This window comes from Gigantopelta aegis, unplaced genomic scaffold, assembly GCF_016097555.1.
Source record: "Gigantopelta aegis isolate Gae_Host unplaced genomic scaffold, Gae_host_genome ctg2714_pilon_pilon, whole genome shotgun sequence".
NCBI lineage: Eukaryota > Metazoa > Mollusca > Gastropoda > Neomphalida > Peltospiridae > Gigantopelta > Gigantopelta aegis.
The window spans coordinates 39,225-63,979 of NW_024533008.1; the positions used below are offsets into that span (position 1 = coordinate 39,225).

The 24,755-nt window shown below is 29.8% G+C and overlaps 1 pseudogene; it reads right to left on the minus strand.

Moving 5' to 3' along the window:
- Positions 1-449: 449 nt before the first annotated feature.
- LOC121391608 overlaps positions 450-24,755 on the minus strand; it is a 29,465-nt pseudogene continuing 5,159 nt past the window's right edge.

Genomic DNA, 24,755 nt, shown 5'->3' on the forward strand with positions numbered 1-24,755 from the left:
TTATAAAGTTATTTAACTCTCTTTGTCTCTTCAGGTACAAGATCCTCAGACTCTGAAAAGCAATGAACCTCAACACACAATTATTAATTTTAATTAATGATAATTATTAAACTCCACCTCTTTATAAAGTGATCATGTATTTGGACACTATCTTGGTATACAGAGAGATCAAAGTTAGTGCATCTGTTATTACTACTAGTGGAAAATATTGTGCTATTCTTTATAACGGTAAACCTTTACTATATCAATTGTATTGTACATTGTAAATGTCCAATAACAATGTGTGCTGCTAACATTAACAGTTTTACTTAAAACTTTTAAATTATGTCAAATTTGTAACTCATAAATTTTCCATATATTCTACTTTATATATAGTTATTAAATAGTTATAATGTAGTTATAATGTAGTTATAATGTAGTTATAATATAGTTATAATATTGTTATAATGTTAGGCACTACAAGACATGCAAGCTTCTTTGTTTTTAAAAGAACAAGCCATTGCTTCCTCTTCTTTCTCACGATCAATTTTTGATTCAGGATCAACATTTTCTTTTTGTCGAGCTTGTTGAAGAACTTTTTGGTCAACTGTAAATTGAATGGCTTGAGCTGCTGATCTAGTTTGAAGATAGTACATACCAGTTTTCAAATCCTGTTATACAAGTTGTCATGGCAACACTTAATATTTAAAACTAACTTTTATCCAAGCATAGAAATTGAAGGACTGACTTTGATCTATGAAGGCACCACGATCAACAGCCATACTGATAAGAGTCTTTTGTGATATCTCCCAAACTGTCTTGTACAATTGTTTTCAGGAATTTCTAATTAGAATATGTTCTCTAATATCCATGGTTACTAAAACCACACCCACCCATACAAAACCATTATGAGCAATGAGGTGATGTTTCATAGTCTCATTCCAGAGCCATGTTCAGTAAGATCCTTCATTAAATGAGAGTTAAACAATCTATGGGTCTGACTTTATGGGGTGTGACCAACTTGTTAGCAGGTTGGATGACTGGACGGTAAAGAAACTTGTTTACTGAAAGATAATATTTAGTTATTGTTATAGATTTATTTTAAAACAAGACCTGAGTTGTGAAGGTCTTAACTATGGAGGGATAGCCACTATTTTAATAAGGTACATTATATTACATATACTAGGTATTACATTAGCTATGTCTGGTTAATACAATCATTTAATAAACATTTCTCTCCTTTAGTAAAAACTATTTTAGCATTTGTTAAAAGTGAAGGAAAAGTGTGTGAGGACTTACCACCTCTCTCTGAAAAGACACCACTTATAAACTCTGAAAAAATCAAACAATTCTTTAGCAGGATCACTGACTGATAAACTGGTATGTCTTTTTAAGTTTTTAAAGTTACCTCTCTCCCTTTCCTCCTCTCTCTCTCTCTCTCTCTCTCTCTCTTCTCTCTCTCTCTCTAGTTACAAGGTCAATCAATTACTAAAAAAGTAATGGAGCTCATCAAAAGATAACATTTGCTTCACGTAGTACTAGTCCTTTATCAGATGATGAGGACTTGGATACTCGTGGGTGGACCAACTTGGAAAATGGGCCACGTAGAATAATGTAAGTAAAAAAATCATGTGACCATCACATGATCTCATTGTCTTATAGTGGATTTTGACTGTCATTAGGAATTGGATTTTTGGAGTTGAACATATGAGATTATGTAATGATGACACACACTCATGTGATGGTGAGTTATAAATGTTATAATGGACTTAAAACTCCACCCCTTTATAGAACTGGACTATGTATTTGGACAATTTACTGGTATCCTAGTAACCAGTACAATATGGTTTATATTATATTGTGTATGGAAGAGGAACAAACCTAAAATATATCCTGAAGTTATCTTGCCTGCTCTGGCTAGTGGGATCATTTGGGGTATTGCAATGGGTAAGGATATGTCACATGACCCTTTGATTTTGTCACATGACTCCTTTTTTTAGTGGGATGGTTTTTGCTAATCAACATCTGTCGTTGGCTGTTAGTTTTTCAATAGTGACAGCTGTAAGGTAAAGACACTCATTAACTGATCATGTGATCTTTGTTACCATAGGGACCAGGTTTTGTTAGTTCATCCTGGGGTATCTGGATATAGAGAGATCAAAGTTAGTATAATTATTATAACATTATATTATAATATTACTATTATTATTAGGGGTGGAGAAAATATTGTATTATTCTTTGTTGCCTTTACTATATCACTGAGTGCATTAGTAATGGTTGGATTATCAAGTTGTACAATACATGTTAATATTGGTATTATCTCTGAACTAAATAGTTTAATTTATTTGTATTATTTTACTGGACTCTAAATAGAACTATTTTATAATATTTGGGTGATGTTAATAATATTAGTATTTTTGATACGAAACTTCATAATTAGTTTCAATATCAAGTTATAGAGGGGAGTGTGCTAGTGTATCTCTTTCAACACAAGAGTCTAATTAAAGAGCAGGTAGGTCTGTAATCCTCTCTGTATCAAGTAGTTTATCTGATGTTGTTCACAAGTAGTACATTCCTCTTATTTATAATGTGCCTATAATAATAATAATAATAATAATACTCAAAATGTTCTTCTGACAGTGAGTAATGACTATTGTATTATTATTATATTAGAGTGTTCTTGTTGTCTTTGAGTGCAGTAGTCATTATTGTCAGATTACAAACTAATAACAGTTTGGACAAGAACTGCTTTAAACATATTGCAATATACATCATAATGATGGATATTTCATTGTAACTCACTGTTTTGTGGTCTGAGCTGCAAGTATACTGAGCACACCCCTTAATTGATGGTCATATGGTTCGACAATGGCCACTAGAAACATGTCTTTTGAAGAGATGTTGACACAAAAAACCACGTCTTGCTGAGTTATGTGAGCACGTGCCTGTAAGTCCAAAATGGTATCAGATGGGTGTCCAACTTGAACTAGACACCAGGAAACTAAAGGAAAATTGAACTCCAGGGTGCTAATGTTATGGATAAAAATGACAAAGATGTATGAACTATGGTTGGAGACCAATCACAAGCTACAAGGAGACAAATTGTAGAGACATTGAGGGAAGAGATCTATTGAAGAGCTCACTCTTGCTGAGAAATATGAGACAAAATTGAGAGATTATATCTCACCAGTACATCTGGTAAATTAGAATGTATTTAATAATGATAACTGCTAACATTATGATATTTCAATCTCCTCTTGTGTATAGTACCTGAAGTGTTGGAAGTATCCAATGATGCTAGCACTATTCTACAACATTTTATACTGCACTATCACAGTCTCTGATCTATCCTGTTGATGTATCCCAGTTATTGTATAGTGAGAGATGTATTAGTGAGAGAACTCTGGATGAGATTGAAGCTCTTGAGAGTTCAGCTGATAATAAGAAGACAATTCTCTTAATGCTATACATACAGCAGTGTCCTTGGATCATCTAAAACTCAAAATGTTAGCTACAGTTTTGTCCAAATTTGACAAGACAAGAGCCTTAGCAAACAAAAAAAATTATTCAGTGAATATGGTAAATACTCTATATTATATTCCATTAAGTCTATCTTCATTTATTCAGCTCAAAAGTTTCCAGAAGACAAGGAGATGTCAACAGCTCCTAATGAACCAGTGACAGGTCATAGTACTGATATCAGTCCTGAACAATGTGCTAGTGATATTCTTCGTTGTCATTATACTACTCTATCCCAGATCTCTACATGATCCTATTAGTATTGGGTGGCTACTTTGTGATCAAGATCCAACGATAATATCAGAAGAAACACTAAGTAGTCTAGAACATTCTAGTCAATCTGAATCAGTGATAAAAGGAGTCCTTTTAAAATCACTACGTTGTGCTGTTCATATCAATCATCATAACCTGGAGGTGTTTGCTAGTGTGCTAAAGAGATTCACTGAAAATATACCACTTGGTAATGCTATCTTTAATGATTATGGTTAGTATATAAATTATGAATTATATTATAGTACATATTAATATGATTATAGTGAAAACAGTGATGAAGGACAAAGTTCAGTTTGTAGTTGAAGACACTAATATCAGTGATGGTATACTAATAATTATTATAATAAATTTATTAACATAATATATTTTATATTTCAGTAACTACCACCATTGACAGCAGTACACAACAAGATACTACTGTTAATAGCAGTACACAACAAGGTATATATAGTATTATATTTTTATAAAGCAATAATGATCTGTGTATTATAGAGTCTTGTAAAATTCCAGTTCTCGAAGTATGAGTTCAGAATTTACTAGTATTAGAACAGAATTTGGTATTACCTTTAACAACATTAGAAGTATAATTGAAAGAAAGCCACCTCCACTGAAAGATATGACAAAATTTCTTGAAGATTGTTACCTCCACTAAAGCCTTCCTTAGCTCACTGTAAAAGTATCAGTGATGTCTTAGATGTTTTACGTGACAAATGTACATTGATTGATATCAATTATTTGGAAGCAGTTGTGAGACGATTCAACATACAACAAGTGACAACATATTAAGTCTTACAAAAAACAATTGAAGAATTTTGTCAATCTGTGTCTGTTCGTCTTTGCCTAGAGGAAATATTTCCTATTACAGCCACACCTACTCCTCTTATTAGTGAGACTGCCACTTTTGTCCTTGATTGGGATCCAGATGACTACACATTGAATGACATAAGAACAATATTGTCAGTGTCTTTGAACGACTAGCAAAGAGAGTGACAGTAAAGTTATCAAAGAGGGCAACTCCATTATTGTGACCTGTACCTTCCCACCTAATCTATTGGGTCCTCTTATTGCTAAAGCTCAGAAGACAATCCTGTCAATAAAGAATAAAAGATTAATTACATTGACCATTGGTCATGTATTGTTTGGGGATGTTGTAAAAGAGATGAAGTAAGAGATAATATTAAAATATTATTATTATTATGATTTGATGTTTATAGAAGATTCAATGTCTTGAGGAGGAGGTAAACTAAGAGAGATAACCCTAACAATTAAACCGAAGTCTTCTCTTAATAGAAGTATTGTCATTATAAGTATACAAGTCAAAAACTTGATAACTTCTTCTAACATTAGCTAATCCCAGTATGGAGAGAGAAGGGACACAAGATCAAATCATCAAAACTGACACTTATCAGGGTACATGTATATATTAATTGGAGATATAACTATGTACCTAATGTAAATAGAGAAGATGAAACTATTAGATAGAATGAATAAGGCAAAGACATTAGAGATTAGAGAAGTTAACCAGATTAAAGAAGGGGAGCTATAATTACTGTTAGAAGTACATACCCTATATGGTTATGTTCTATAGCTACTGATAAAGTATTAGTAGAGAAACAAGAAGAGATTGAGAAGTTGACAAAACATAAAGAAGGTGAGCTATAATACAATGTTTTACCATATATGGTTATATTCTGTAGTAATGATAAAGTATTGATTGAAACCGAAAAGAAGTTGAGCAATTAACCAGAGAAAAAGAAAGTGAGCTATCAATACTATTAGTAGTACATACCATATATGGTTATGTTCTATAGTACTGATAAAGTATTAGTAGGAGAAACAAGAAGAGATTGAGATATTACAAGAGAAAATTACATCATTAACTTTACAATTAAAGAAGAGAGAGGAGCAATCAGTCAATTAATGGAAAAAGATAAAAGTAATAAAACTAAAAATATATCAGTGAAAATTATTATAATTATTATTATCAGGTCTACAATCTCAAATATCAGAAAATCAAGTCTGTCAAAATCAGAGTCACTTGATGAGATAGTAAACTGATAAATTAATTCAAGAGATGTCATCTAGTCAAGTTACATCACAAAGTGAAGAGAAGGAGACAGACTTAGTTTATAACCAATGTGTCATCTGATGTACAAGACAACTCTATCATCTGATAATACAACAGTTACTAAAGTGATCTCAAGTAGTCAAGGTATATTAATATATATTATATTATATATATTGTTTGCTATAATATTTTAATTGAAACTGTAATATATTATAGTTATGGACGGGATGTTAGGATACTGACAGTATTATATGTAGTACTCTTTTATAGTAGTCCTTTTCAGGTATTGGGAAGAAATGATAAGAATGATAGACATTGCAAAACTTTTGCTATTATATATTTATTTTGGAGGTTGTGTCAGTTAATGAGTTTTATAACTTTAAAGTCTCAAAACTTATCAGATTATTTAATAAATCTAAACTAGTAACTGAAAATATAGTTTCATAAATAGTCTTAACAGGAGGGACTGGCTCTGTGAGATTAACTCATTAACACTGTATAGATAATCACTAGTTGTAAATAGTAATGAATTATATAATAATAAGAACATATTACACTACATTACTGTGTAAACTAGTGAACATATTTAAAGGAGAAATTCTAAGTACATTGTAAGGACTAAGTAAAAGAAGTACTTACATAGATCTACGTATAGTACTCAAGTACAAATATCAATGTATTGTCCCCATGCCTGCTTCTAATAGTACATGTATAGATAATTATCTTAAATTATAATACATTAAATGAATGATATGTTATAAGTGTTATTGATGTTTTATTAACTATCATATTACACAGTATCTCAACAATATATATCAACAATCTGAATTATTACCTCCTGGATGGGAAAAGTAGGGTTTTACCTGACGGACGTATCTATTATATTGATCATAACACTCGTACTACTACCTGGGAGAAACCTCCTGTAGAAGCTATTGTCCAGTTCACTTATAATAAAATAGATGATGATCAACTAAATTTAAATATTGGAGATTGTATCAAAGATGTCATTAAGGTATGTATGGAGAGAGACTTCCATCAATTCATTTCTACTGAACATATTCATTTTCATAGGTTGATGAAGAATGGTACATGGGAACTCTTAATGGAGTCCGTGGGATGTTCCCCAGGGACTTGTTATACTGTTCAACCCTCCTCTTCCCCAATTAAGTAAAATCCTCTTAATTATAAATCATTAATAATGATAATATTAGGGAGATATTATGTTAGTCACTAGATATAATAATATATAATAATGAAGAGAATGATATTAAGAAATTTAAAACCAATCTTATTGATAAGCACTTAATTCCATTTAAACATTTTTAATACAAACTAATGTATTACATATAATGCCATCATAATGATGTCAATTATATGTATTTTGAATGTTAGTTCATTATATCACATGTTCATCACATTACATTATATAATATACAATATTAATATCTACATATGATAATATGAAGTATTATATCATATACTTTACATCATAATATAGTTTGGACACCTACTCCAGTGGGGGAACCCAATGAGAGCTAGCAGGACCCTCTCCTACCAGTTATATTAGTTAGTTATATCAGTGTATATCTTGTGTCTTGTTAATATTAATAGTTTATTACTTCGAGAATATTGTATTTAAAAAAATCTGTCAATTTTTTAGCAATTTTTTAGCTTTAGCTTTTAGTCTCCATCCAATTCAGTCTTAAAGGGTTAAAATTTCATTTGTAGGTTACCAAATTGTATAGTTAAATCATAACCAAATCTTTTTGTTATATGGCATTTTCCATAAAGCTCAGATGTCATAGTAATAATACTGACATCAGTCAAGCATGAAAAGAAGATACAGTAGTTACCAGACTGATTTAGCATCATCCTCATGTTACATCAGCATGGATTAGTAATTTGTAGTATTACACTCAAGGTAGACTAACTTACTAGCTAATAGAGACATCTACAAAGTATGTTGAAGACAGCATTACAAGTTTGTTTATTACGATCCCTTCATCTCCATATACTTAGATGCATTAATTACATAATGTATTTAGTAAATTATTAGAATAACAGTTCAATACCTGTGTGCCTGTCTCAGTAGTAGATATTGACGTTCCCATCATTGACTCAGATATCCAAATATAGTAAATTATTAGTATAACACTCAGTAAATGATCTAAGTCTGTTTATTAGTATCTGTCTGTATATCGTTTCCATAGTAACTTAACATAGTAATGTCCTCATTTTCTTTGTTAAGCCTTGATAGTCGTATGGTGTGTGTGAAATATTATATAGTAACTATGTTTTATTGTAGGAGACACTGGAATGTTAAGTGGACTAGTGATAGTGTTATACTTACTTCATCTACTGTGGCAGAATGTAAAGAAGTGATACGTCAATTAAAGAGACGACGACACACAACATGGTGGATTTGAACTCAACAGATTATCTCCACACAGTCTACTACAGTATTAACTGATATTGATGAATGTCAAGTGAGGAGTCTTTATATAGTGAACAGTATTTTAATAGTAACTGTGTCAGGTTTCAACTATCACAAGTAGTAACTTGCAACAAAACAATGGAGTACCTACGCCTTCTCTCCTCACTCTCGTACCAAATACTTACCACTTACTAACAGCAGCTGTAACTAATAATAAAATAATCAAGAGACTAGACTTTGGGATGACACTAACATTACTGATAAAGATATACCTTCATTTCTCATCTCATCATTAACAAATAACACATTACAAGAACTACATCTTACTTACTGTCCTAAAATTACTGGAATTTGGTAAACAGCAATTACAAAATGATTTAGTAAAAATAATAGTTTGAAGAGTTTGTGGATTAATAGTAACATACTCCATTAATTATTAGTTATTTTTGTACTATTATTGATATATATTTTTGCTAAAAATTATTTCAAATTCCAATAGTCAATTATTAGTTAAATACTTTAGTTCCAGTTCTTTGTCTTCTAACAAAGTAAACAATTTTTATAATTCACTTCTCTAGAAAAACTCACTTGACAATTGACTTTTATTAATTAATAAAAGCTTCAATATTGTTATTTCTAATATTTTACAAATACAATTATAACAAATAAACTAGACTAAATTTGTACATTAATAGTCCTCTAGTTAGTAGCTATATAAAATTAAATATTATCGCTACGTCTAATAACATTAATTACTACTGCTAATAAAAAACCATTTACTCATACCATATTAGAAGATGGAGACATCAGGTTAAAAAATACTACTAATAAAATAATGCACTTCTTGTAAATAGCTTTTTGTGTGTTTTTGTTACCGTATGGAGTTATTGTCTCTATTTATTTTATTCTCATCAATTTCTTTGACTGACAAGTAATCAATAAAATAGATACTATTTGTTATAATATTTACTTACTTTAAGTTTTTCCATTTTAGGTTTCTTATATTAGATCCTCATTATATTGGTCCTGAAGATCTCAAACAAATTCAAACTAAGGTATTATAATATTGTAATATAGTCAATGACTTAATATCACTGATATACTTCATATAGGGACAATGTGGTTGGAAGACAATGAGTTTTTGGGACCAAACAGTGAGGATTTATTTTATATGAAATATTATTAGATAATTATTTTATTTCTTTAGGTCAGTTATAATATGTGTACGCCAATAAAACCACAAGAAATATAAATTATCAGTTATCATTGTTTCTATTCTTTTTTATTATTGTTACAATACCTTTATTAAAAAACATAGAGTTCAGGAGAGTCGGTTGCGCTTGCCTACTAGCGACTGCGTCATGAATAATGGCCAACTGAGCCACACCCACCAAATTCCTCTGCAATAGTCATGGCTTCGTCCTCCGTTTCGTCTAGCTACTTCAACCAGTTTTTGAATGGGAAACCCAACTGTTGCTGAATTATGTGAACATGTTAGAATTGACACTAAATGGTACAAGTTTGGAGTGCTCCCTAAATTAGATATAACTAAATTAGATAGTATTGAACAACAATACAAAGAAAGTGATGTCAAAGTTGTAAAGATGTTTGAATTATGGTTAGGTTCTAAACCAAAAGCTATGAGAAGAGAGATTATTGACACTCTACGAAAAGATGCCATTGGTGAGAATACTATTGCTGAACAATATCAAAGTGTATTAAAAGAAAGTGAGTTAATGAAATAGGTTCATTTTAATATTGTAATATATTATTTCTCTTCCCTCACAAAAATAGTACAAAAGGGAGTTTCCACGTCAACTATTACAGAAATACTCTGAAAGTCTCTTACAATTTGTGTTTCCAATGGAGACAGTTTGGATGTTACATAAAGAGGGAGTCATTTCTAAGGAGACATTAGATGAAATTGAGAGAACAGAAGGATCATTAACTAATGATTCATTGAGAGCACTGTCAATACAGTATCTGAAGACCCCAAACCAGTTAAAAGTATTCAGTACTGTATTATTACAATTGGAAGACACAATACATTTTGCAAAAGATATACTCAAAGAATACAGTAAGTGGTTTGTGGTTATACTAATAATATTAAAAATTTAATATTATAGATCAAAATTTTCTTGAAGTACCCTCACAACAAAGTCAATCAGGTATGTATCTACAATATATCTGTTCCATTTAATAATGTATTATATGATATAATAATTTTAGTAACAGATACAACTGTTCAGATCTCTCAACAAGTTACATCAAACAACCACACAAAGTTAGATTATTAAATGATTGTTTATTTTATAATGACTGTTGTACACAGGTAGTGTGATGACACATCATCTTTCACCTACTTATAAATATGATTTTGATCAAATGAGAACAAAGTTAGGAGATCTTATTCTCACTGTGTTACCTCTTATTGAATCTGTTGTCACATCAAAATTGAAAGAATTGAAAACATATCTTCGAATGTCATTCCAAGAGCTAAAACCTCAGTTAGCGATAGCAGAAATCATTTGATGATGTCATGGATATTGTGCGAGAGAGAATGTACCATTATCATATTGCTTGCCTAGAGGCCTTATCAATCGTTACAAGATTGAAGAGGCAAAGAGTCATATCACAGCATACAAAGTGGAAGTTGATCAGTTTTGTGAAGAGGTAAAAACTCCGTGTGTGTGAAAACAAGAATTTCATGACAGATCCATCTTCTCTTCTCAAATGTCAAACAATTGAATTTCTCTTGGAGTGGAATATTGATGAACACACCACTTAGTGAAATACAAGATCTGTTATGGAAAGCATTTGGAAGTATGGCTAAGAGAGTTTTAGTTAGAAAAGCAGAAGAAAGTAAATCTATCACTGTAACCTGCTATGCTCCATACAATATAATGGACATACTACTAATGGAAGCTGAGAAGAATCTTGACATACTAATAAAGATGGGCTTAATGAAATTAAGTATTAGCTATCACATTGTTTATGATAGATGTACAAGAGATAAGGTATAAGAGATGACTAGTACTATTGATATTATATTATATATATTGATATATAGGAGGTGAGAGGTCTTATGGAATGAAGTGAAAGGTTTAGAAGAGAAGCTTGTTGAAAAAGATCAGCAAATTCTTAAGTGTTGAAATCTTCTCTTGAAGGTATGTATACATAATAATAATAAAATAATGATTATATTGTCATTATTATTACTTATTATATAGTTTATACCAGTATGGAGAGAGAAGGACCACAAGATCAATCATCAACTGACATTTTATCAGGTACATGTATATTAATTGAGATATAACTATGTACCTAATGTAAATAGAGAAGATGAAACTATTAGATAGAATGAATAAGGCAAAGACCTTAGAGATAGAGAAGTTAACCAGATATAAAGACAGTGAGCTATAATACTGTAGTAGTACATACCATATATGGTTATGTTCTATAGCTACTGATAAAGTTTAGTAGATAAACAAGAAGAGAGTGAGATATTACAGAGAAAATAACGTCATTAACTTTAGAATTAAAGGAGAGAGAAGGAGCAATCAGTCAATTGATGGAAAAGATAAAAAGTACTAAAACTATAAAATATATCAGTGAAATTATTATAATTATTATTATCAGGTCTACAATCTCAAATATCAGAAATCAAGTCTGTCAAATCAGAGTCACTTGATGAGATAGTAACTGATAAATTAATTCAAGAGATATCATCTAGTCAAGTTACATCACAAAGTGAAGAGAAGGAGACAGACTTAGTTATAACCAATGTGTCATCTGATGTACAAGACAACATATCATCTGATAATACAACAGTTAGTCAAGGTATATTAATATATATTATATTATCATATATTATATATGTTTGCTATAATATTTTAATTTGAACTATACATATACATATATATATATATATATATATATATATATATATATAATATATATATATATACAAACCAGTGTTAAAACAATTCAAATATCTCAGTTTTGTATACATACAGTTGCTATGTATGCATAACATAAATATATGTTTGCAAAACTGTTTTATGATATGTTATAACAGTTGTTTTTTCACAAATAACGTCACAATACTTTGGTCCCTTTTTGCAAATCAGGTCACAATAGTTATGACCTGGAATGTTAGGATACTGACAGTATATATGTAGTATTTAGTATTCACTTTTATAGTAGTTCTTTTCAAGTATTGGATGGTAGTTAGTAGTGATATCTAGAGTCAAGCATACATCATGACTAATCTGTTTATTTCAATTTCCTTCATCTCTATATACTTAGATATATGTGTCATAGTAACACTATCATATATATAAAAGAATCGGATACTGACAGTATATATATAGGATCTGTTGTAAAGTGTAACAAGTAACAAAATTATTTTATGATCCATTTCAGTTAATTAGATAATAAATACTAACACAATTACATGTACTACACAATATAGTTATATTAATACTTTGAAGTGTGTCTTCAAAATAATACAACAAACATTACATGTAACAATATATATGTGAAAGAATTCCAAATTGGTAAAGTTAAATTTGTGAGAGAATTGGAGAAACTCTCCTTACAAAAAATCATCTTGCTTTTATATATTACTCAACATGTGACATAGAAGGTTCTAGAATTATACATGTGACACAGTTCTAGCAGATAACAATATATCTCTATACAGAGTTTTACTACAATAAACAAACAAATTTCTACTTCATCACAATATTAATAAAAAGATCAAATTTATCTTTATAGACTAGACTGACTTCATTATATCTTATATAATCTCTTATCACTAACTATTTCCTTATATATTAGAGTTAGCATCAGATGAAACTGAGACAAAACATATACAAGTCAGACGTAAAAGTAAGTTACTGAAAGTTTGGAAATGTTTGTATTGTATAAGTTTTTAACACCATCTTCACAATATAACATCACTAACCAAATGTAATTATAACTATTAATTATAAATAACAATAGATATACTATACAAAATCTACTAATTTATTATATTAATTATTAATAACATGTAGTATGTTTAATATATCAGTTAGTCTATAAGAGATAACTTATTAGATTTGTAAGGACTTCTCCTTTTAATTATTTCATTGTAAACTAAGAATGTGAAGAGGAGATGTAAGTGTTACCATTGTATTAATGACATCATAATGATGTAATTACATTTATAATAAAATGATTAGTTTTAATAAAACATGTCACATGTCCATACATTTCTACCTGTTGTGTTATACGTAACAGTTTCTCTTTCATATATTGTTCACTAATAATATTAATAAGTACTGTGTATATATTGTGGATAAAGAAATATGAAAAGCTTTTAATAAAAATATTTACAACTACAATGCCACACCCATGTTATGTTGATGACATAGGTCATTATTGAAATATCACTAAATGACAATCATTCTCAATATGAACAGAATACAATACATTAAATATTGTGTAGTCTGGAAACCAAATCAAATGGGTGGGCTGTCTCATGTAGCTAGCCACTCCCTCTTCTAATAGATATATTTATTTAGTCCCCAATGTCTTATTGGTATAACACTCAGTAAATTTAAGTCTGTTTTGTACAATCCATTCATCTCCGTACATTGTTGTTATAACACTATTATAGTAATGGTGTCGTCTTATTCATTAGATCTTAAGAATCATAGGGGTAGTAAAGGGGGGGCTAAGCCCCCTGATTTGCACCCAAGACTATGTACACAATAACGTCATTAACAATATGTGATACGATGAATGAAACATCCACTGGTAAAATGATGCTTTCCGAAGTTTATAACTAATTAGACTGTATCTAACCATACCAATGACTTCTGCTACAGTGGAATGCCCTTTTTCAACCTTACGCCAACTAAAAAATTACCTACAAAGTACTATGACCCAAGAACGACTAAACCATGTCATGCTGTTACATACACATAAGGACCGTACTGATAACATAAACTTAAACTATGTTAGAGTGTGTGTATAGCTATTGTTGTGTGCTTGTAAAATATTATATAGTAACTATGTTTTATTATAGGAGACACTGGAAGTGTTAAGTGGACTAGTGATAGAGTTACACTTACTTCATCTACTGTGGCAGAATGTAAAGAAGTGATACATCAATTAACAAGACAACGACACAAAACATGGAGGATTGAACTCAATCATTATCTCCTCAAAGTTTAATAACAGTATTAACTGATATTAATGAATGTCATGTAAGGAGACTTGATATAGAGAACACTCATTTTGATAGTCACTGTGTCAGTCAACTATCACAAGTAGTAACTTATAACAAAACATTGAAGTACCTATCTCTTATCTCCTCACCTCTCTTACCAAATACTTACCACTTACTAACAACAGCTCTAACTGGTAATAAAATAATCAAGAGCTTATACTTGTATAATGACACTAACATTACTAATAAAGATATAACTCATTTCTCTCATCTCATCATTAACAATAACACATTACAAGAACTATCTCTCTATGATTGTCCTAAAATTTCTGAATTTGGTAAACAACAATTACAAAATGTTGTTGTTAAAATAATAGTTTGAACTTTTTGTTTGTTAATGGTAACTGGCTCCGTTTAATTATTAGTTATTTTTGTACTATTATTATTGTTGTATTTTTTACTAAAAATAAATTATTTTAAATTCCAATAAGTCAAATATTAGTTTTAAATACTTTAGTTTCCAGTTCTTTGTCTTCTAACAAAGTAAACAATTTTTATAATTCACTTCTTCTCTAGAAAACTCAACTTCTCTACTTGACATTGACCACGCCTACATTAACTAATAATAAATACTTCAATATTGTTTTCTAATATTTACAAATAGAATTATAACAAACAAACTAGACTAAATTGTACATTAATAGTCCTCTAGTTTAGTAGCTATATAAAAATTAAAATATTATCGCTACGTCTAATAACATTAATTACTACTGCTAATAAAAACCATTTACTCATACCGTATTAGAAGATGAATACAATGAACAGTCAGGAGACATCAGGTTAAAAAATAATAATGCACTTCTCTTGTAAATAGCTCTTTGTGTGTTTTTGTTACCGTATGGAGTTATTGTCTCTATTTATTTTATTCTCATCAATTTCTTTGACTGATAAGTAATCAATAAAATAGATACAAATTTTTGTCATAATATTTAGCTAAGTTTTTTCTATTTTAGGTTTCTTATATTAGATCCTCATTATATGGGTCCTGAAGATCTCAAACAAATTCAAAACTAAGGTATTATCATTATTGTAATATAGTCAATGACTTAATGTCACTGATATACTTCATACAGGGACAATAAAACCACAAGAAATATAATTTTTAATTTTTTTACGTTTTTAATAAAATATTATTATTTTTAGGGTGGAGTCAATTGCGCATGCTCATTAGCGACTACATCGTGAATAATGGCTAATTGAGCCCCCACCCAACAAATTCCCTCTGCAATAGTCATGGCTTCGTCCTCCGTTTCGTCCAGCTACTTCAACCAGTTTTTGAATGGGAAACCAACTATTGCTGAATTATGTGAACATGTTAGAATTGACATTGACATGTACTCTATTTATCTGTTACATAATGAGTGTTGTTTGTAATGTACTAGTCATCTTTACAGCTACCTAACAGATACCCTGTACTGGTTTCAGTAGCTTTGTAAGATATTGATATCCTCATCCAGCTTACTCAGATCATTGAGTCTAATATTCAACAGCACTTTAGCCTTTTACTAATACCGTAAATTATTAGTACAACAATTCAGTACCTTGCTTGCCTGCGTCACTAGATATTGACATCCCCATCCTGACTCAGATCATCTAATATAGTAAATTATTAGTATAACACTCAGTAAATTTAATTTTGCTTTGTAAAATCTGTTCATGTCCTTATACATTGTTGCTATAGTAACCTAACTTTAGTAATGGCATTACTTCCTTGTCAGACCTTGACAATCGTAGTTGAGCATGTTAGAGTGTGTGTATAGCTATTGTTGTGTGTAAAATATATATAGTAACTATGTTTTATTATAGAAAGACACTGGAAGTGTTGAGTGGACTAGTGATAGTGTTATACTTACTTCATCTACTGTGGCAGAATGTAAAGAAGTGATACATCAATTAAAGAGACAACAACACACAACATGGTGGATTGAACTTAACTCATTATCTCCTCAAAGTTTACTAACAGTATTAACTGATATTAATGAATGTCAAGTGAGGAGATTGATATATGGAACACACATTTTGATAGTAACTGTGTCAGTCAACTATCACAAGTAGTAACTCATAGCAAAACAATGGAGGAACTACGTCTTCACACTCCTCACCTCTCTTACTAGATGCTTACCATTTACTAACATACCTCTAACTGACAATAAAATAATCAAGGAATTATACTTGTGGGATGACAATAACATAAAGATATACCTCATTTCTGTCATCTCATTACTAAAAATAAAATGTTACAAGAACTAGTTCTCATTAACTGTCCTGAAATTACTAAATTTGGTGAACAACAATTACAAAATGTGTTGCTAAAAATAATAGTTTGAAGTATTTGCAGATTAATTATAATAGACTCCATTAATTATTAGTTATTCTTGTACTATTTGATATTTTTGCTAAAAATAAATTCTTTTTAAATTCCAATAAGTCAATTATTAGTTGAATACTTTAGTTTCCAGTTCTTTGTCTCCTAACAAAGTTAACAATTTTTATAATTCACTTTTTTTCTAGTAAAAGACAATTGACCACGCTTACAATAATTAATAAGAAAATACTTCAATATTGTTATTTTCTAATATTTACAAATAGAATTATAACTAACAAACTAGATTAAATTGAACATTAATAGTCCTCTAGTTAGTAGCTATATAAAATTAAATATTATTGTTAGTATTTAGCTATAGGGATGGCATATTCTTTTGTGTATATCAGCTCTCTGCTTTAATTCACTGTACCAAGAAGGAGGATCTTGATGAGTCTAAAACATGAAAGACATTATAAACTCAGTATATAGTGACCTCTAGGATGACTAGTGAATATCAGTACTTATTAACAGTAACTTAGGATACCTACATTGTACCATTAGACTAGGAATATCACTTGCAAAAATAGTTGGTTGAAGTTGATCTACAGTGCTGTTTCCAAGATGTGTCCCATTCCATAGAGGGCAGCCCCTCCCACTTCTCCCAACACTCTTAACTATATCCTTCATAATATTAAGTTCCTACATTAAGTAATATAGTAATACCTTAGCTCTTTATTTATTAGTCAGGGGTTTACCTCCTGTTGTGATAACAATCTCTCCAAATCAGCTGTCATTAGGTTCTCTCTTGTATCATTTTTATAGAGATTACTTTAGTTCTCTATAAACAAACTTATTTTATTTCTCTCTATCATATTATATCATCTCACTTTAATCAAAGAGGTTTTGTGGATACATGTCACCTATATTGTTAGGATGACTTTCTGGTCAGTGTATAAGTCATTATTTGCTGATGTTTTAGTACTGCTTCCATAATGAATAAACTAATATTGATCTGAGCCTCTATTTATTTTGACTATGGTCAGTTCTTATTTATCATTATAAAAATATATACATAAAAGTATAAAGTAATATATGTTATGTTTAATGGTCTCTCATTTATCATTAAAATATCTTATACATAAAAGTATAAAGTAATATATTTGGTAGAAACTAAACAAGAAATTAAAGTTGCATTCGCCATGTTGCTATGACATGCATGTTAAGATCATTGTGCAATAATTTTTCATTTAGGTAATTGCACATGAATATTAAATATTGACCTGACTATTAAAATTTGAATGTTGACTATTAACTCAATATTTTTTAATTTCCAATGCATTCCTTTTGAAAATTTTGTTGCAATTTTAATGATTAAGCAATAATACAATGAAAAGTCTTAAAAAATTGATATTTAATTTGTTTAAAAAATAAAAAAGGCCAATAATCATATTTTTTTTAATATAAATACAAATCCACTGAACGAGAACACATACCTCAGTATGGTAAGTAAATGACTTTAATTACAGATATTAATTTTACCAAATACATTTTTAAAAAGAGTCATTAGTTTTATTCATTGTTATATTACATTGGAAATCATTTCATTGTTATGATAGTGTCATATGACAGGTTTCCAAGGAGGAGATAAAAGACGCATTAGTTTGTTCAGTAAAGTAAATAACTATTATCTTGATTGCTTATTATATATAGTACAACAACAATTATTTAGATTAAAATGGCTACTAGAGATAGTCATTTGATGAGATATTAAATGGTAAACCAATTTAGCTGAGTTATGTGCACATGTTCCTATCAGCACTAACTGGTATATAATGGGAACACAACTTGAACTTGATGTTAGAAAGTTAAATGAAATTGAAGACCTATCCAAACCTGTCCTTACAAAGTATCAAAAATGTATGACTGTGGCTGGATACTAATCCTCAGGCTACAAGAGACAAGTTCTGGACACATTGAATATGAAAGCTGTTGGTCAAATGAATCTAGCTATTGAGTACGAAAAATTCTTAAGACAGTCATCAATTCCTATAAACAGTAAGTGACAGATAGTGTGTAGTTGCTAAATAATTTAAATCTCCTCCATTATAGTATCAGAAGTTCATGATGAAGCTGTTGCTATTCTACAACATTATTATACTGCACTATCACAGTCTCTGATCTATCCTGTTGATGTATCTCAGTTATTGTATAGTGAGAGATGTATTAGTGAAAGAACTCTGGATGAGATTGAAACACCTGAGAGCTCAGCAGATAATAAGAAGACAATTCTCTTGACTGCTATATGTGCAGCAGTTTCTTCAGATCACAAAGCCCTCAAAAAATTTGCTACAGTTTTGTCCAAATATGAAGAGACAAGAGCCTTAGCAAAAAAATTATCCAGTATAAATATGGTAAGTACTCTATATTATATTCCACTAAGTCTATTCATTTATTCAGATCAAAAGTTTCCAGAAGACAAGGAGATATCAACAGCTCCTAATGAAGCAGTGAACAGTCATAGTACTAATATCATGATCAGTCTTCCTGAACAATGTGCTAGTGATATTCTTCGTTGTCACTATGCCACTCTATCTCAGTCTCTACATGATCCTATTTAGTATTGGGTGGCTACTTTGTGATCAAGATCCAACGATAATATCAGAAGAAACACCTAAAGTAGTCTAGAACATTCTAGTCAATCTCAGTCAGTGATAAAAGGAGTCTTGTTAAAATCACTACGTCATGCTGTTTATATCAATCATCATAACCTGGAGGTGTTTGCTAGTGTATTAAAGAGGTTCACTGAAAAATGTACCACTTGGTAATGCTATCTTTAATGATTTATGGTTAGTATATAAATTATGAATTATATTTATAGTACATATTAATATGATTATAGTGAAAACAGTGATAAAGGACAAAGTTGTAGCTGAAGACACTAATATCAGTGATGGTATACTAATAATTATTATAATAAATTATTAACATAATGTATTTTGTATTTCAGTAACTACCAACATTGATAACAGTACACAACAAGCAAATACAATTAAGAAAGTTACACCTCAACATTCCACATCAATTATTGACCATAGTTCACAAACGAGGTAAGCACACATATTTATTATTATTGTTGTGTAATAATGACCTATTATAAACAGATTCCAATAAAGTCTCAATTCCTCAAAGCATGAGTTCAGAATTTACTAATGTCAGAAGTGAATTTGGTATTACCTTTAACAAAATTAGAAGTATATTGAAGGCAAACCACCTCCATTGAAAGATATGAAAAAGTTTCTTGAAGATTGGTACCCTCCACTAAAGCCTTCCTTAGAATCACTGTAAAAGTATCAGTGATGTCTTAGATGTTGTTCGAGACAAATGTACACTGATTGATATCAATTGTCTGGAAGAAGTAGTAAAGCGATTCAATGTAGAAGAAGTGAGAAACATATTGAAGCTTACAAGAAAATGGTTGAAGAGTTTTGCCAGTCTTCATCTGTTCGTGTTTGTCTAGAGGAAATCTTTTCAGCTACAACTACTCCTACTCCTCTTATTGGTGAGACTGCCACTTTTGTCCTTGATTGGGATCCAGATGACTACACATTGATGACATAAGAACACTATTGTTAGCTGTATTCAAACGACTAGCAAAAGAGAGTGACAGTAAAAGTAATCAAAGAAGGCAACTCCATTATTGTGACCTGTACCTTTCCATTCAATCTACTGGGTCCACTTGTTGCTAAAGCTCAGAAGACAATCCTGTCAATAAAAAAGAAAGGATTAATTACATGACCATTGGTCATTGTATTGTTTGGGATGTACATAAAAGAGATGAAGTATAGAGATAATAAATTAAAATATAATTATTATTATTTGATGTTTATAGAAGATTCAATATCTTGAGGAGGAAGTAGAGTTACAGAGAAAGGCTATAGCTAAGAAAGATCAGAAATAATGGACCTGAACTCTTCTCTTGAAGGTGATCTTGAGTACTATATTTATCAGTAGTAATAAGTATAGTAGATAAAAGATTTGGAAAATTTTGTTCTCATTAGTGATTTATATAATTGGATTTATTAAATAATACAGTAATAATATACATGTATCATTAAACATTAGTTTATACCAGTATGGAGAGAGAAGGACCACAAGATCAATCATCAAACTGACACTTTATCAGGTACATGTACATTTAATTGAGATATAACTATGTACCTAATGTAATAGAGAAGATTAAACTATAGATAGAATGAATAAGGCAAAGACATTAGAGATAGAGAAGTTAACTAGATATAAAGAAGGTGAGCTATAATACTGTTAGTAGTACAGTACATACCATATATGGTCATGTTCTATAGCTACTGATAAAGTATTAGTAGAGAAACAAGAAGAGATTGAGATATTACAAGAGAAAATTACATCATTAACTTTAGAATTAAAGGAGAGAGAGGAGCAATCAGTCAATTGATGGAAAAGATTAAAAGTAATAAAACTATAAAATATATCAGTGAAATTATTATGATTATTATTATCAGGTCTACAATCTCAAATATCAGAAATCAAGTCTGTCAAATCAGAATCACTTGATGAGATAGTAACTGATAAATTAATTCAGAGATGTCATCTAGTCAAGTTACATCACAAAGTGAAGAGAAGGAGACAGACTTAGTTATAACCAATGTGTCATCTGATGTACAAGACAAGATATCATCTGATAATACAACAGTTACTAAAGTGATCTCAAGTAGTCAAGGTATATTAATATATATTATATTATATATATTATATATGTTTGATATAATATTTTTAATTTGAACTATGTATATATATTAGTTATGACCTGGAATGTTAGGATACTGACAGTATTATATTTCCAACTAATAACTTATCAATATAATTCTCACAAATTGTCTTAACAGAGAGAGAATGGCTCTATGACACTAACTCACTAACTAACACTATATAGACAATTATTTTAATTTTAAAAAAAATTATTTAATATTAGAACATGTCACATTACATTACTGTGTAAAACTAGTGAAACATATTTGTAGGAGAACTTCTAATAGTACATTTATAGACAATTATCATTATCTTAACTGATAAATAAATCACACATTATAATTATGTTATATTGTTATATTATTAACTTATCATATTACACAGTATCTCAACAATCATATCAACAATCTGAATTATTACACTCTGGATGGGAAAGTAGGATTACCCTAATGGACGTACCTATTATGCTGATCATAACACTCGTACATACTACTGGGAGAAACCTCCTGTAGAAGCTATTGTCCAGTTCACTTATAATAAAATAGATGATGATCAACTAAATTTAAATATTGGAGATGTTATCAAAGATGTCATTAAGGTATGTATGGTAGAGAGACTTCCATCCATTCATTTCTACTGAACATATTCATTTTCATAGGTTGATGAAGAATGGTACATGGGAATCTTAATGGAGTCCGTGGGATGTTCCCCAGAAACTTTGTTAAACTGTCTCAACCTACTCTTCCCAAAATTAAGTAAATCCTCTTAATATATAACCTCATTAATAATGATAATATTAGGGAGATACACTATGATAATAATATATAATAATGAAGAAAATGATGTTAGAAATTCCTAATATTTATTGATAAGTCACTTCCCTTTTAAACATTTTAATGCAAACTAATGTATTACATATATGACATCATAATGATGTCATTATATGTATTTTGAATGTTAGTTCATTATATCACATGTTCATCACATTACATTATATAATATACAATATTAATATCTACATATGATAATATGAAGTATTATATCATATACTTTACATCATAATGTAGTTTGGACACCTACTCCAGTAGGTGGACCCAATGAGACTAGCATTTTCTCTCTCATATATTTGTTTACTAATGATATTAATAAATATTATGTATTGTGGATAAAGAAAACACTTAAGAGCTTTAATAAAAAACTTGCAACTACAATGCCACACCCAAGTTAGGTTGATGAAGTGGAATTCCACTAAACCACAGTCATTATCAACATGAACAGAAATATACTGAGGAATCTGGAAAACTCAATCAAATAGGTGGGGAGTTCATGTAGCTAGCCACTCCCTTTCTCAATAGATATATTTATGGAGTTCCCAATGTCTATGTGTATAAATATTTATAAGCCTTCCTTAAAATATTAATAGTATTTTATAATCTTTGGGAATATTCTATTAAAATAATCAAAAACTATAAACTGGTACTGTTGAATTAAATTACACTAAATAATATAATTATTATTCAATATATAAAGTTTTATAAATGTATTGATGTACATGTATTATAAATGACACAACATTGTGAGTCATCTCACAACATTACATTATGACATTTGTAAAGTATCAGGACTATACTCATATAATGGACTGGTAATGATGTTGACTTAATTAGATGAAGTTAATAATAAAATGTTAATTTGCAAAAGTCTACAAAAGTTCATTCAATATATTATAAATACACAATAAACAAGACATGTACCTGTTTATCTGTTACATAATGAGTGTTGTTTGTAATGTACCTAGTTATTCTTACAGTTATCTACTAGGTATCCTATATGGTCTCAGTATTAGCTTTGTAGATATTGATTATCTCATCCTGACTCAGATCAATGAGTAATATTATATGAACAACAATTTAGCCTTCAACTAATACAGTAAATTAATAATATAACAGTTCAGTACCTGTGTGCCTCTGTGTCAGTAGATATGATGTCTCCATTTGGCTCAGATAATTAAATTATTCCGTTTTGTAGAATCCGTTCATCTCCGTACATCGTTGTTATAGTAACCTAACACTAGTAATGGCGTCGTCTTCTTCGTTAGGCCTTGGACAATTGTAGTTGAGCATGTTAGAGTGTGTCTATAGCTATTGTTGTGTGTGTAAAAATATTATATAGTAACTATGTTTTATTATAGGAGACACTGGAAGTGTTAAGTGGTACAGTGATAGTGTTATACTTACTTCATCTACTGTGGCAGAATGTAAAGAAGTGATACATCAATTAAAGAGACGACAACACACAACATGGGATATTGAACTCAAACACTTATCTCCTCAAAGTTTACTAACACTATTAACTGATATTAATGAAATGTAAGTGTGGAGATTCAGAATATATAACACTCATTTTGATAGTAACTGTGTCAGTCAACTATCACAAGTAGTAACTTACAACAAAACAATGGAGGTCCTAGTCTTTACTCCTCACCTCTCTTACCAAATACTTACCACTTACTAACAACAGCTGTAACTGTTAATAAAATAATCAAGGTATTACAGTTGTATGATGACACTAATATTACTAATAATGATATACCTCATCTCTCTAATCTCATTTCATTAACATAACACATTACAATCACTATGGCTCGATAACTGTCCTAAAATTACTAAATTTGGTATAAAACAATTAAAAATGTTGTTGTTAAAAATAATAGTTTGAAGAGTTTTGTTTGTTTAATGGAATAGACTCTGTTAGCCATTACATTTTGTTACTATTGTTGTTGTATTTTTTTACTAAAAAATAAATTATTTTAAATTTCCAATAAGTCAATTATTAGTTAAATACTTTAGTTTCCAGTTCTTTGTCTTCTAACAAAGTTAACATTTTTATAATCACTTCTTCTCTAGGAAAAACTCAACTTCTCTACTTGACAACTGACCACGCCTACATTAATTAACAATAAAAGCTCCAATATTTTTATTTTTAATATTTACAAATACAATATAACAAACAAACTAAGACTAAAATTGTACATTAATAGTCCTCTAGTTAGTAGCTATATAAAATTAAATATTATCGCTACGTCTAATACCACTAATTATTACTACTA